The sequence below is a fragment of the Lissotriton vulgaris genome, chromosome 7, assembly GCF_964263255.1.
Source record: "Lissotriton vulgaris chromosome 7, aLisVul1.2, whole genome shotgun sequence".
Classification (NCBI taxonomy): Eukaryota; Metazoa; Chordata; class Amphibia; order Caudata; family Salamandridae; genus Lissotriton; species Lissotriton vulgaris.
Genome location: NC_141695.1, coordinates 1,650,770,974 through 1,650,784,134, shown reverse-complemented (window position 1 = coordinate 1,650,784,134; position 13,161 = coordinate 1,650,770,974). Strand labels below are relative to the sequence as shown.

At 47.0% G+C, this 13,161-nt stretch overlaps 1 protein-coding gene across 1 annotated transcript in view; it reads left to right on the top strand.

Annotated features, from left to right (window-relative positions):
- The window catches only part of LOC147706209 (piezo-type mechanosensitive ion channel component 2-like), a 612,835-nt gene that overhangs the window by 583,677 nt on the left and 15,997 nt on the right, over nucleotides 1-13,161 (top strand). The gene's annotated exons all lie outside the window — the stretch shown is intronic.

Below are 13,161 nucleotides of genomic sequence, written 5' to 3'. Positions count from 1 at the left end.
AAAAAAAAACTTTTCTTTTTAAATGCAGTCCGGTTTCCTTAAGGGAAAATGGGCTGCATTTAAAGAAAATATATATACATTAAAAATGTGATCAGAGACGTGATCCCAGCAGGCCACCATTCCTGTAATGGTTTCTAATCATGCGGAGTTGCAATTCATAGGCTTGTAGTGTAGTTCCTAGTTTCCCACTAGGCCCTGCGCATTGGAATAACATAAACAGTAGTATCGACGTGGAACTGCGGATATTCCAGGCCTCCACTGACTATGATAGACTTAATTGGGTGTGTTACCAACTAGCTCAGAGGTCACTGGAAACTTTCTTCTCTGCATGGGAAGTGATCAGCTTCCCTGGCACAGACAAGAAGGGATTCAGTTTTCCAACAACCGTGCAACATGACAACTTTGCTCCTCAGATCAAGAGTCAATCTCTAGGGTCGTGTGAAACAATAGACAGGTATTTCACTCAGTCAGGTTAGTGCAGTTTACTTTCACGAGATGTAGAGAATAGAGAGACGGGCATTTGTCAATAAAGGGTTAACATTTATTGAACAGTCTTTCTTCTCGTACAAGAGAAATGTATTGCCACAATTACAAGACTTTTTATGATAAAAAGTACGTACAGTAAGATAAGGATTGCGAAATAGAACTGTAAAATCATTGATATGGTTTCTTAGCCATACAATGGTTTAAAAGCAGTGCTTTAAATGGGAAAAAATAAGTGCAGGTACTCATTAATATGAGCTAGAGGTGTGGCAAGTGGGCGGGGCTAGGGGCGGGGCTAAGAGTAACATATGATTATACATAATGAATTCTATACCAGTTGCAGCCACTATCAAAACACATGAAAAATGCGTTTATGTAAATGAAACAGGTTAACTTGTTACACAAAATGAAATCCAAACAGGATGATATGTGAACAGTTCGGCGTTTTGTAATATTTGTTGCTTTTTATTGCCATACTGTTATTTGTTGTTGTTTGGCACAATACTATCTACTCTCAGGCATACACCCGCACACTCTCACACTCCCTCTAAAATCTCCTGAGTGTCCTGATTCTCTCCCTCTTTCCCTCAATTTTCTCTCACAGAAAAACAGACACACACAAGTCGGCAAGCACACAGACATAAGCAAACACTCACAAAAAGTCTCAGGTGGGAGTAAATCCATTTTAAACTCCTTCCCTCCCATGAGTTTATAAATTGCCTCTGTCCATGTGCTACCTTCATACCTGTGTTTGCCCAAATGCACACAATAGTTGGAATGTGATTAACAGCACAGGGCCTAAATGGGTCCCCCACTGTCAATACAGTGTGATGGTGAACACAGGGACATCATGCAAATGATCCTGCGCTGAATAGTTCAACAGCGGCTCTGCTTAGGACTATAGAAGCGCCGTGGCTATCAAATAGGTTCCAACCTTGACAGCCGAGTGCTCACCAGCACTAGCAGCCAGTGAGCCTACCTTTCATGAGTATTGGTACTCTCCTCAGCAGTAGAGATGTGCTGATACTAACAGGAATAAAAATAATAATAAGTGCTGGTACACAGTACCTGTGAGTACCAGCCCATTTAAAACAACGCTAGTATCCTTTTCCTTACGACAAGACTCTTCCTGGTTCCATTGCTTTACATAGACATGTCCTCTCCATTTGCCTCTCATCTTTACCCAGCCTCTAAGCTTATCTCCCTAGTTCTGCTCCTCTTCCTCCCACCTTTCGCTTACTCTCTCCACAAGTCTTACATTTCCTCACTGGTTTTTTCCCTACTTGTCTCCTTTTCTCCCCTCCATGCTGTATTCATCCCCTAAGTTTGCCATATGGCCAGTATTTTGGTTTTGCAGTGTGTGTGTGTGTCTGCGTCTGTCTGGGTGTGCGCTTGTCTGGGTGTGCGCTTGTCTGGGTGTGCGTGTGTCTGGGTGTGTGTGTGTCTGGGTATGAGTGTGTGTGTATGTGTGTCTGTCTGTCTGTATGTATGTGTGTCAGTGTGTGTGTGTTTAGGTGTGTGTGTGTGTGTCTAGGTGCGTATGTCTGGGTGTGTGTGTCTGTGTGTGTGTTTGTCTGTGTGTCTATCTGTATGTGTGTCTGTATGTGTTTGTCTGTGTGCCAGTGTGTGTGTGTGTGTGTGTGTCTGTATGTGTGTGTGTGTGCCAGTATGTGTGTGTGTGCGTGTGAATTATAAGAAATTCAACAGATGTATGACTTTACAGAAATGTGTGTTTAAAAAAAATACAATTTCTAAGACGTTTCATGAATACAGACCTCAACAAATGTGTGGTATTTTTATCTGAAAATAAGTGGCAAACCTATCGCCTCACTTCTTTACATTCATCCCACCTCTTTTCTACTGTTAACCTCATCTTTATCCCCAACCAAAGCCATTGCCAGATGTCATGTAGCTCATTCCTAGAGTACTGCAGCGTTTCCTGCTATTCATTGCCATATGCGTGGGGCTACCGTCACACCCATAGAGCCAGTACTCAGGTCCGTCACTGGTGTCTTGTAAATACGGTGATTAATGTTGGAGGGGCTCACAAAGAGAAGCAGCTCCTGTCCTGAATAAAAAAATGCTAAGAAAACCGGCTTTGGCGAAGTCAGAGGATTTTTTTAGGGGTTGCCAATAGCTTTAGTACAGTCCGTCCCATCAATATCCTAAATACAACATATTACTGACTGTTTTTCTTAACCCATTTACACACCTGATGGAGAGGGGCAGAGGTGAGGCTAAATCACTTTCAGCTGAATAGTCGTTGCGCATGTGATCGACAGGGAAGGGTCTGTCTAGACCCCGCACTGTTAATCACAGCGTGACGCACATCAAGCCCTCTTAGACCCCTGCAGTCTCAGGCCATTCACATGGACGCTGCTGGAATCTCCAGCAGGGACTCTGCAAAGAGGCTTTGCACGCCTACACGCTCTAGAGAAACAGAGCGACATCTACCCTTTGCAATAGGAGAGACATACCTGGAGCCTGCAGTCCCGTTTAATAGGGTACCGGTACTCTCCCTTGTCTAATGAGAAGTGCCGGTACTGAGGGCCTAGAAATTCCGAAGTGCCGGTACTCAGTATCGGTGAGTACCGGCCCATTTAAAGCACTGTTTAAAAGTAATAAAACATATATACAGTCATATATACATTAGGCTAAAATACTCAACTGGTGCTTCTAACTACGCCTACCCCAGTGTGCCTGACCTAAGCCTAACACGTGGAAGGGGAGTAAGTAGCTTTAAGTTAAGTTGGTTTTGCCAAGGTTTGCTTCAAGAATTCTCATCTAAGGGTTTAGTCAACACCATACCTCTGAATAGAATGATGGAGGTTTGGTATCTCCTTCAGGGGAAGCTCGATATCCCTGTCACCCGCAAGGGTAGACCGGAAACGCCGGAGCTGGATTTCTCTGCACGAGAAAGGCAGCGGCTCTTCTTCAGCGCGTCGAGATGAGGAGGCGGGGGACAGCGTCCGCGGGCAGCTGGAATCTGCTGGGCTCTTCGGAGAGGGACGGCTGTTCAGCTCCTAAGCATACCACACCATCGTTCGCGCTTTAGCAGCGATAATGGTATCAGTAGCTTCACCACCACAGGGACAGCAGGCTGCAGCGACAGGGTGCTAGCTTCACCAACACGGGGTCTTGCAGACAGCTAGCAACAGTACAACAGTTCATTGCTTAAGGCAACGTTGGTAGTATTTATACCTGACAGGTGCCTGGTTTGACGCAAGTTTGCTGGACATAAGACGTCAATTAAAGATGTCACTAGGAAGTGATAGCTATCAGTAACTCATTACAGTTCTATTACTAATCAAAACAAAGCAAGGGGGATTTCCCAGTTTGCTGAGTTTTTATCTTGTTGAAGAACTCGGAGTGTTAATCTAGGAATATCAGATAGTGACTTCTGCACTGTCATTGCACTAATTGGTTGCAAAGGAAGTGGCAGAGAGAGATATCCTTGAACGTGGCTCTGTTCGTGTGAGGTCAGAGATGACTTTCTGAATATCGCACTTGAACGGTTATGCCAATATAGGGAATAAATGAATTTATAGCCGAATAGGGGCATAAGGTCACAGTATCGATCAGGAACCTAGATAAACACGCAACATGGGCAACTACATGTTTTTTGCAAACACTATGGACCTAGTGTACAAAGCAATTTTGCAATTACAAAGCCTATGATTCACAAAATCGAAGGGTTTGCAACCGCAAAATAGATATGTGTTATGTTTTATGTTGGACTCCTGCCCAACCCACACACTGCAGGAACGAGGATCAGTCCAGTCCACTTCCCCGACTCACCAGCCACTCACTGAATAATACAATGAGGAAGCTGCTGACCCAGAAAAGAGGGTGGAAATCAAAAGGCAACCAAACCTTCCACCCTTGGAACGTGCTGTACAAGGAACACCCACCTCCTTCTTCTGCACCTGCATACAAAGGGAAACACAAAGTATGCCCTATGATAATTTCTCAGTCCCCAATCCTACCTCTGAGCATATGACCATAATCCAATTATTACCATATCACATACACTTACCAAAAGCGTGAGCAGGCTTCGCTTCAAGGAGTTGTCAGTCAAAAGGAACTCTTACCCAAGATAACCTCTCTCAGGTGACTGAAGTGCAAGACTGTCCGTCTTGTAAGGGTGTTTGGTTTGGAACAAAATAGGGGATTACAGGGTAAAAAACACACCCACTCTTCAGGCATGTAAAAACCCCTGTATTGTGTGGTCTCGGGAATGGGGGGGTAAAATACTCCACAGACGCGTTGTCTCTTCCGCTCCGTAGTGATCAAAACAGAGAAAAACCCAGCCGGGTTTCCCTCGCGGAATGGACGAAAACGTCAATTCCGCCTACAACGAGGCGGACGGGTAGCGCACAAAAAACTGCGCGCGAATCACCGGATCCTTCACCGCGTCTCCGTAACAGGAGAGCGGTACTCAACAAACAGGAGCCCCTGAATGCCGGCGAAAAATCGCCCAAAACGGACAAAAAACACAATAATAAGGGGCGGGAGGGGCGGGAAGTATAACGAAGGACGCTAACTAAAGACTAACTAAATAGGTAACTCACAAATGAACGGGACGGGCAGGAAAGGGAGATTACATGAAATAAAGCACCAGGACCAGGAACTGAACAAGGAGGGGGATGAAAAAGCTAAGAAAAAAGGGGAATATCCAAGTCTCTGCACGAGCCCGTGCAAAGACAGCTGCAATCAACAGGAAAGCCTGGAGCCAGGATGCAGGAACCCACAGATAGCAATAACAAGCATTGACATAAGGGTAGGACTCCTTTTTATGCTACTGGTGTGTCATGTGATGGTATTGGACATGGTCAACAAAAGAGGACTGGGGACCTAATCCTAACAGTACCCCCCCCGACAATCCTCCCCACAGGTCGTGGTTTACGGGGATGCTGCCTGTGGAATAATCTCACCAGCCGAGGCGCATGTACCCCTCCAGCCGGTTCCCATGTCCTATCCTCCGGGGCATACCCCTTCCAATCTACCAGGTAATACAACCTACCCCTCCTTCGTCTTGAATCAAGAATGGCCTGAACCTCGAACTCCTCTTCGCCATCCACTAATACGGGGGCAGGAGGAGGCAGGACCTGATCTGACGGGATAAAGGGCTTCAGCAAAGAAGTGTGGAACACAGGGTGGATCTTATAGTCCGATGGTAATAACAACTTCATTGCCACAGGGTTGATAACCTGAACCACTGGGAAAGGGCCTACATACCGGGGCTGTAGTTTACGAGAACCCTGTAGTCTCAAATTACGTGACACCAACCATACTTGATCGCCCACCTTATAACCAGGGGCCGGAACTCTATGTCGATCTGCCTGTACCTTCATAGCCGCCTTGGCCTCCTGCAAGCTGCCCCTAGCCACTTCCCAGATGTCTCCCAATCGTTTACATACTTCATCAATGGCTGGCATGTGCCCAGTGGGTTGGATGGCTAGGGCTCTAGGATGAAATCCCATAGAGCAAAAGAAAGGTGTCATGCCCAAGGCCGAGTGTATACTGTTATTATAAGCGAATTCCGCTATGGGCAATGCCATCACCCAATCACACGAGAGGGACGTAGTCAAGCACCTCAAAAATGGTTCCATTGTCTGGTTGGTGCGTTCTGTCTGCCCATCTGACTGGGGATGGTACGCAGATGACAAACGTATATCCATCTTTAGCACCAGACAGAGCTCCTTCCAGAAATGAGACACAAATTGCGCCCCCCTGTCTGATATGACTGCTGTGGGTAACCCGTGCAACCGTACTATCGAAACCATGAACTCCCATGCCATTTCCTTCACTGTGGGAATGTTTCGGAGTGGTACAAAGTGAGCCATTTTGGTAAACAAGTCTACGACCACTAAGATAGCAGTAAAGCCGGAAACCAAGGGAAGGTCCATGACAAAATCCATGCTGATGGTATGCCAAGGGGAAGGGGGTACTGCCAACGGCTGCAAAAGACCCGAGGGCTTACTGTGTGAGGGTTTATTGATGGCACAAACAGGGCAAGCTGTCACGTACTTATGGATATCCTGTGCCACCGTATCCCACCAAAACCACCTCAAGCACAACTCCTTTGTCTTCCCAATTCCTGGGTGCGCAACTAAAGAGGATGAATGACACCATTCCACCACCTTTTGTCTCAACTCGGGAGGAACGAACAACCTATCCCCCTGAAATAACAACCCCTCTCTGACCACTACCTGAGACAATTGTAACCAAGGGGCCAAATCCATATTGCGCAACAGATCATTTATCCTCGAAGCAAATTCTTCCACCAAAGCTACTCCCACAATCCTCCTACTATCCAGCATAGGCCTGTTTTCCTTCCCTGCTTTCACTTCCTCCGGGTCAACATGAATCCGGGACAAGGCGTCTGATTTAATCTGCTGAGCGGCAGGTCTGTAGGTGATAATGAAATCATATTCATTAAAAAACAAGACCCATCGCATTTGTCTGGGTGTCAAGGCCCTGGCTGATCTAAAGAACTCCAGATTCTTGTGATCTGTGTAGATCGTGATGGTATGCCGGGCCCCCCACAGATAATGACGCCATTCTTCAAAAGACAATTTCACCGCCAGTAGTTCCCTCTCTGCTACGGTATAATTACGTTCGGCCGGCAACAATGTTTTTGAGAAATAGGCGATAGGGTGCATATCTCCCGTGCCCCCCTCCCTCTGGGACAAAACACCACCTACTGCACTTGCGGAAGCATCTGTTTCCACAAAGAAGGGAAACGCCGGATCTGGATGAGCCAGTACTGGAGCGGTCGTAAAGGTTTCCAACAATAACCGAAAAGCATCCTGAGCCTCCGGGGACCACTCAAAAGAAACCCCCTTTCTCAACAGGCGGGTCATTGGTGCCACGATATCCGAAAAGTGAGCGATAAAACGCCGGTAGAAATTGGCGAACCCTAAAAGTACCTGTATGTGCTTCACCGTAGTAGGCACTGGCCAGGATAATATAGCCTGTATCTTTTTAGGGTCCATTCGTATCCCTTCAGCGGATATGAGGAAACCCAAAAACTCCACCTCCTTAGCATCAAACTGACACTTTTCAAGTTTGGCATAAAGCCGATGTTCCCGCAGTTTCTGCAGCACTTGTTGCACATGAGTATGATGGTCTGCTCCGGTCTCTGAGAAGATAAGGATGTCATCCAAGTAAACTATTACTGTCTTATCCAGATGTTCGCTCAGGACCTCGTTAATGAAATACTGGAACGCCGCCGGCGCGTTACACAAGCCGAACGGCATCACACAGTATTCGAATAACCCATGTTTCGTTTTAAAAGCCGTCTTCCACTCATCACCGGGCCGCACCCTGATCAGATGATATGCTCCACGCAAGTCCAATTTAGTGAACACCGTGGCCTTGCGGAGCTGATCCAGCAACACGGGGATGAGCGGAAGAGGGTACCTGTTCTTAATAGTGGCCTTATTTAATGTCCGATAGTCCACACACGCCCTCAGAGTGCCTTCCTTCTTAGGGATGAAAAAGATCGCTGAAGAGACAGGCGAGGAAGAAGGACGGATAAAACCTAGCTCCAACATCTCATCCAGATATTCTTTAAGATGTCTTTCCTCTGGTTCAGACAGAGCATAAACTCTACTACAAGGCAACGGAACCCCCTCCACTAGGTCTATCCTACAGTCAAAAGACCGGTGTGGTGGCAGACTCTGAGCACAACCCTTATCAAATACCTCGGCATATTCCACATACTCTTTTGGAACCCCGTTCTCTTCCGTGGCTGCACAATACAATGGAGGGACCTTCGCACTGGCCTCGCTATAGCAATGTTTCAAACAATAATGCGAATCAAGCGTGACAAGCCGTTGGACCCAATCAATCCTAGGATTGTGTTCTTAGAGCCAAGGCACCCCTAGTACCAAGCCAAAGGAAGGCGCGTCTATCAGATCGAATACCACGCACTCTGAATGACCATTGTCACATAACAACCGCAGCGGCATAGTTTGTCTAGTAATACACCCTGATGACAACTCAGTCCCGTCTATCGCACGTACCGGCTCTGGCTGTTTCTTATACTGGCAAGGCACACCTAGTTTCTCTGCCAGGGAGATGTCGATAAAATTGCCCGTGGCCCCTGAATCCAACAACACAGAAACAGGCACCCTTTGATACTCTGCCAACAGCAGCTGTGCCGAAATCACAAAATGTCTGGGCGCCAAGTCCACAGCCCCCAACACCTCATAATGATCTCTTCTATGCACCGTTAGGGGCAGCCTTTCCACCTGCACATATGCCACCTTTTTGCCATAACCTGCTCCAGACGGTTTAACAGGACACTCTCTTGCAAAATGCCCTCCTTGTCCGCAATAAAGACATAAGTTCTTATCTCTCCGTCTCTTTCTTTCTTCATGAGTAAGGACTCCTCCTATTTCCATTGGTTCGGGTTTTACTTCCCCGGGTTGCTGTTTCACTTCGGTCATTATGAAGTTCCCTCGGGAAACCTGGAAACGACCCCGATCACCGCGTCGCTCTGATAGCCTATGATTCAACTTAACCACTAAGTCTATAAAAGCTGCGCACTCTTCCGGGGGATCCACTACTTGTGACACCACATCCTTCAGATCATCATTAAGACCCTGATAGAATAAGGACGTCCGCTTATCGGCAGGCCAATGTGTCTCTGCAATCAATCGATTAAACGACGCTATATATGCCAGCAGATCCTGTCGACCCTGTCGTAGTTTCAGTCGTTCTGAGTCGCTAGCTTGCATGAAAGCGTGTTTGGCAAACAACCCCCTCATCAACTCTTTGAAAGCATTGTAATCCCTCAACACCTGATCATTTCCTTCCACTAAGGGGATAGCCCACTGGGCAGCAGTACCAGCCAGATATGAAAGAGTAAAGGCTACCTTTGCAGCATCATCGGGAAAAGCACCAGGCCTACACATAAAGTGTAACTGACACTGGTTCATAAACATCCCATATTTCCCACTGTCTCCGTAGAACCGTTCAGGTGGAGCCAGTGGAACAGGAACAGGGGAGTTTACAGTAATCGCCACAGGCGTACTTCCTCCAGGATTGCTCTGTCCAGCCCCCCCATACTGGAAAGTCGCCGGATGTATAACGGGATTTTGAGGTCGGGGTTGTGCCTGCGCCCTTACCGCAACCAGCTCTTGTCTCAACCCTACGTTCTCCTGTCTCAATTCCTGTACTTGAGCCTGTAACGCCGCAAGGGCCCCCATTATATCATTCATGGAGGGTGCCTCCGCCCCAGCCATGGCCCCTCCTCCTTCTACGTCCATCCAAGTTCGGGCAGTGTAGTATAACGTGGGCTTGTTATTCTGTTGGACTCCTGCCCAACCCACACACTGCAGGAACGAGGATCAGTCCAGTCCACTTCCCCGACTCACCAGCCACTCACTGAATAATACAATGAGGAAGCTGCTGACCCAGAAAAGAGGGTGGAAATCAAAAGGCAACCAAACCTTCCACCCTTGGAACGTGCTGTACAAGGAACACCCACCTCCTTCTTCTGCACCTGCATACAAAGGGAAACACAAAGTATGCCCTATGATAATTTCTCAGTCCCCAATCCTACCTCTGAGCATATGACCATAATCCAATTATTACCATATCACATACACTTACCAAAAGCGTGAGCAGGCTTCGCTTCAAGGAGTTGTCAGTCAAAAGGAACTCTTACCCAAGATAACCTCTCTCAGGTGACTGAAGTGCAAGACTGTCCGTCTTGTAAGGGTGTTTGGTTTGGAACAAAATAGGGGATTACAGGGTAAAAAACACACCCACTCTTCAGGCATGTAAAAACCCCTGTATTGTGTGGTCTCGGGAATGGGGGGGTAAAATACTCCACAGACGCGTTGTCTCTTCCGCTCCGTAGTGATCAAAACAGAGAAAAACCCAGCCGGGTTTCCCTCGCGGAATGGACGAAAACGTCACTTCCGCCTACAACGAGGCGGACGGGTAGCGCACAAAAAACAATGCGCGCGAATCACCGGATCCTTCACCGCGTCTCCGTAACAGGAGAGCGGTACTCAACAAACAGGAGCCCCTGAATGCCGGCGAAAAATCGCCCAAAACGGACAAAAAACACAATAATAAGGGGCGGGAGGGGCGGGAAGTATAACGAAGGACGCTAACTAAAGACTAACTAAATAGGTAACTCACGAATGAACGGGACGGGCAGGAAAGGGAGATTACATGAAATAAAGCACCAGGACCAGGAACTGAACAAGGAGGGGGATGAAAAAGCTAAGAAAAAAGGGGAATATCCAAGTCTCTGCACGAGCCCGTGCAAAGACAGCTGCAATCAACAGGAAAGCCTGGAGCCAGGATGCAGGAACCCACAGATCGCAATAACAAGCATTGACATAAGGGTAGGACTCCTTTTTATGCTACTGGTGTGTCATGTGATGGTATTGGACATGGTCAACAAAAGAGGACTGGGGACCTAATCCTAACATTTTAAACCCATTTTGTGAATCAGTAACAGGTTACGGAGTCTCAAAATGGGTTTTGAAACCCATAACAAATTGCTGTTTGGTGGGCATAGGTTTACGGTGTTCTTACCAAATGCGATTCGTTAAGGGTTGTATCAATATCACAAAACATTGAAAAGGTACAGACTCCTGAGTTGGGGCGGTAGCACATTCCCAAAAGGCAAGATGTCCTGTTGGAACCACTTGCACTTTGTGAATTTAAAAAACAAAAAATGTTTTTGTTGAGAAGGCAGTACTCTGGGGGACCCCTGCCAACTCTCAAAGAAACTTAAAAAAAAAAAAACTTTTCTTTTTAAATGCAGTCCGGTTTCCTTAAGGGAAAATGGGCTGCATTTAAAGAAAATATATATACATTAAAAATGTGATCAGAGACGTGATCCCAGCAGGCCACCATTCCTGTAATGGTTTCTAATCATGCGGAGTTGCAATTCATAGGCTCAGCAGGTAATACGGGCTTGATGGTAAAAAAAAATACAACAGTAAAGAAGGTATATTACAGGAAGTACCCAAGCAAATATAGAATAGTACTTTTTGCTTACCAAACCTCTCGATCCACTGAGCTTTTTTGAATCCTATGGCGAACTTGAATAGAGGTTTGAAGCCCCTAGATCCCAAGGAGAGTTTAAACTTCTGGAAGAGGTATTGCACAAGGAAAATGAAAGAATAATATAACCTATGTAATCCCACCAACCTGAGGAAACCTGGAAATAAAGAAAACAACAAAGGTGAGGGAAACAAGAGAACAGTGCCAAACTAACTAGAACAAAAAGCTGTAGAACTAACTGAAAGCTGGAAGGCAATTACTGAATACATTCCTCAGGCATAAATAGTCCTGCTGCCTATGCTTTCACGGACATAAACTTCCTAACTGGGACTTGATTACACAGGTGATTTAGCGGTCTAGTTGTTAATGTCATTTTCCACAATCCTGTATTTCACAGATTCCAATACACCATACAGCCAGATCTCTTAGTATGTGCTAAAGAATATGAAAAATGTAGTATAGCCTGTCTCCTCACCTATGTTATCATGTCTTCACTAATACACACAAAAGGTAACCGGATGGTGTCCTAATTAGAATGTGCTAACTAGAATGTGAATACAAATGTGCACAAACAGAACTAAAAAGGAAGGGCATTTGCTTTTTAAAGACGATAACCCTCACTCACGAGTTTGGGTGACATGATTCATCATCCGCCTGGGACGACTCCTGGTGGCCCACGACGCTGGGCACCGCACCGACATCCACGGACCACGCACGCAACCTGGGATTAACCCTGGACTCCTCCCTCACAATGACCAAGCAAGTCAATGCAGTCTCTTCCTCATGCTTCAACACCCTGCGCATGCTCCGAAAGATCTTCCGGTGGATCCCCACCGAAACCAGAAAGACCGTCACCATGCCCTCGTCACCAGCCGACTGGAGTACGGGAACGCCCTATACGCAGGAACTACAGCCAAACTTCAGAAACGCCTTCAACGCATTCAGAACGCCTCCGCACGACTCATCCTCGTCATCCCTCGCCACAGTCCACATATCCGCCCACCTGAGAAACCTGCACTGGCTCCCCGTCAGCAAGAGGATCACGTTCAGGCTGCTCACCCACGCACACAAAGCGCTCCACAACATGGGGCTCAACAACGGCCTCTCGTTCTACTCCCCCACCCGCCAGCTCCGCTCCAACAGCCTCGCCACCGTCCCACGGGTTCGCAGAGCCACCACCGGAGGAAGATCGTTCTCCTACCTGGCAGCCAAGACATGGAACTCCCTACCCACACACCTACGACTGACCCAGGACCATCTCACCTTCAGGAGACACCTCAAGGCCTGGCTATTCGAGCAGTAGCGGCACCCCCCCTTCCTTCAGCGCCTTGATACCCTCACGGGTGAGTAGCACGCTTTACAAATGCATTGATTGATTGATTGATTGGGTTCCCTCTTGCACACAGTGCCCACAAAGTGCACTGCGTGGGCTACAACTCTCCCTCATGAGAGGAGCGTCAGGTGTTTTTCACTCCAATGCTTTGTGTGAGTGAGGGGCAAAAATAATATCAAAAGTGCATTAAAACCATCTCATATGGGTAAAAATATTTTAATGAGTATCCCCTTTGGGTAGGATTAAAAAAACAGTGTAGACGATAGGGGTAAGGATGTTCTCTATCTGACTAGGTCAACATGTTTCTG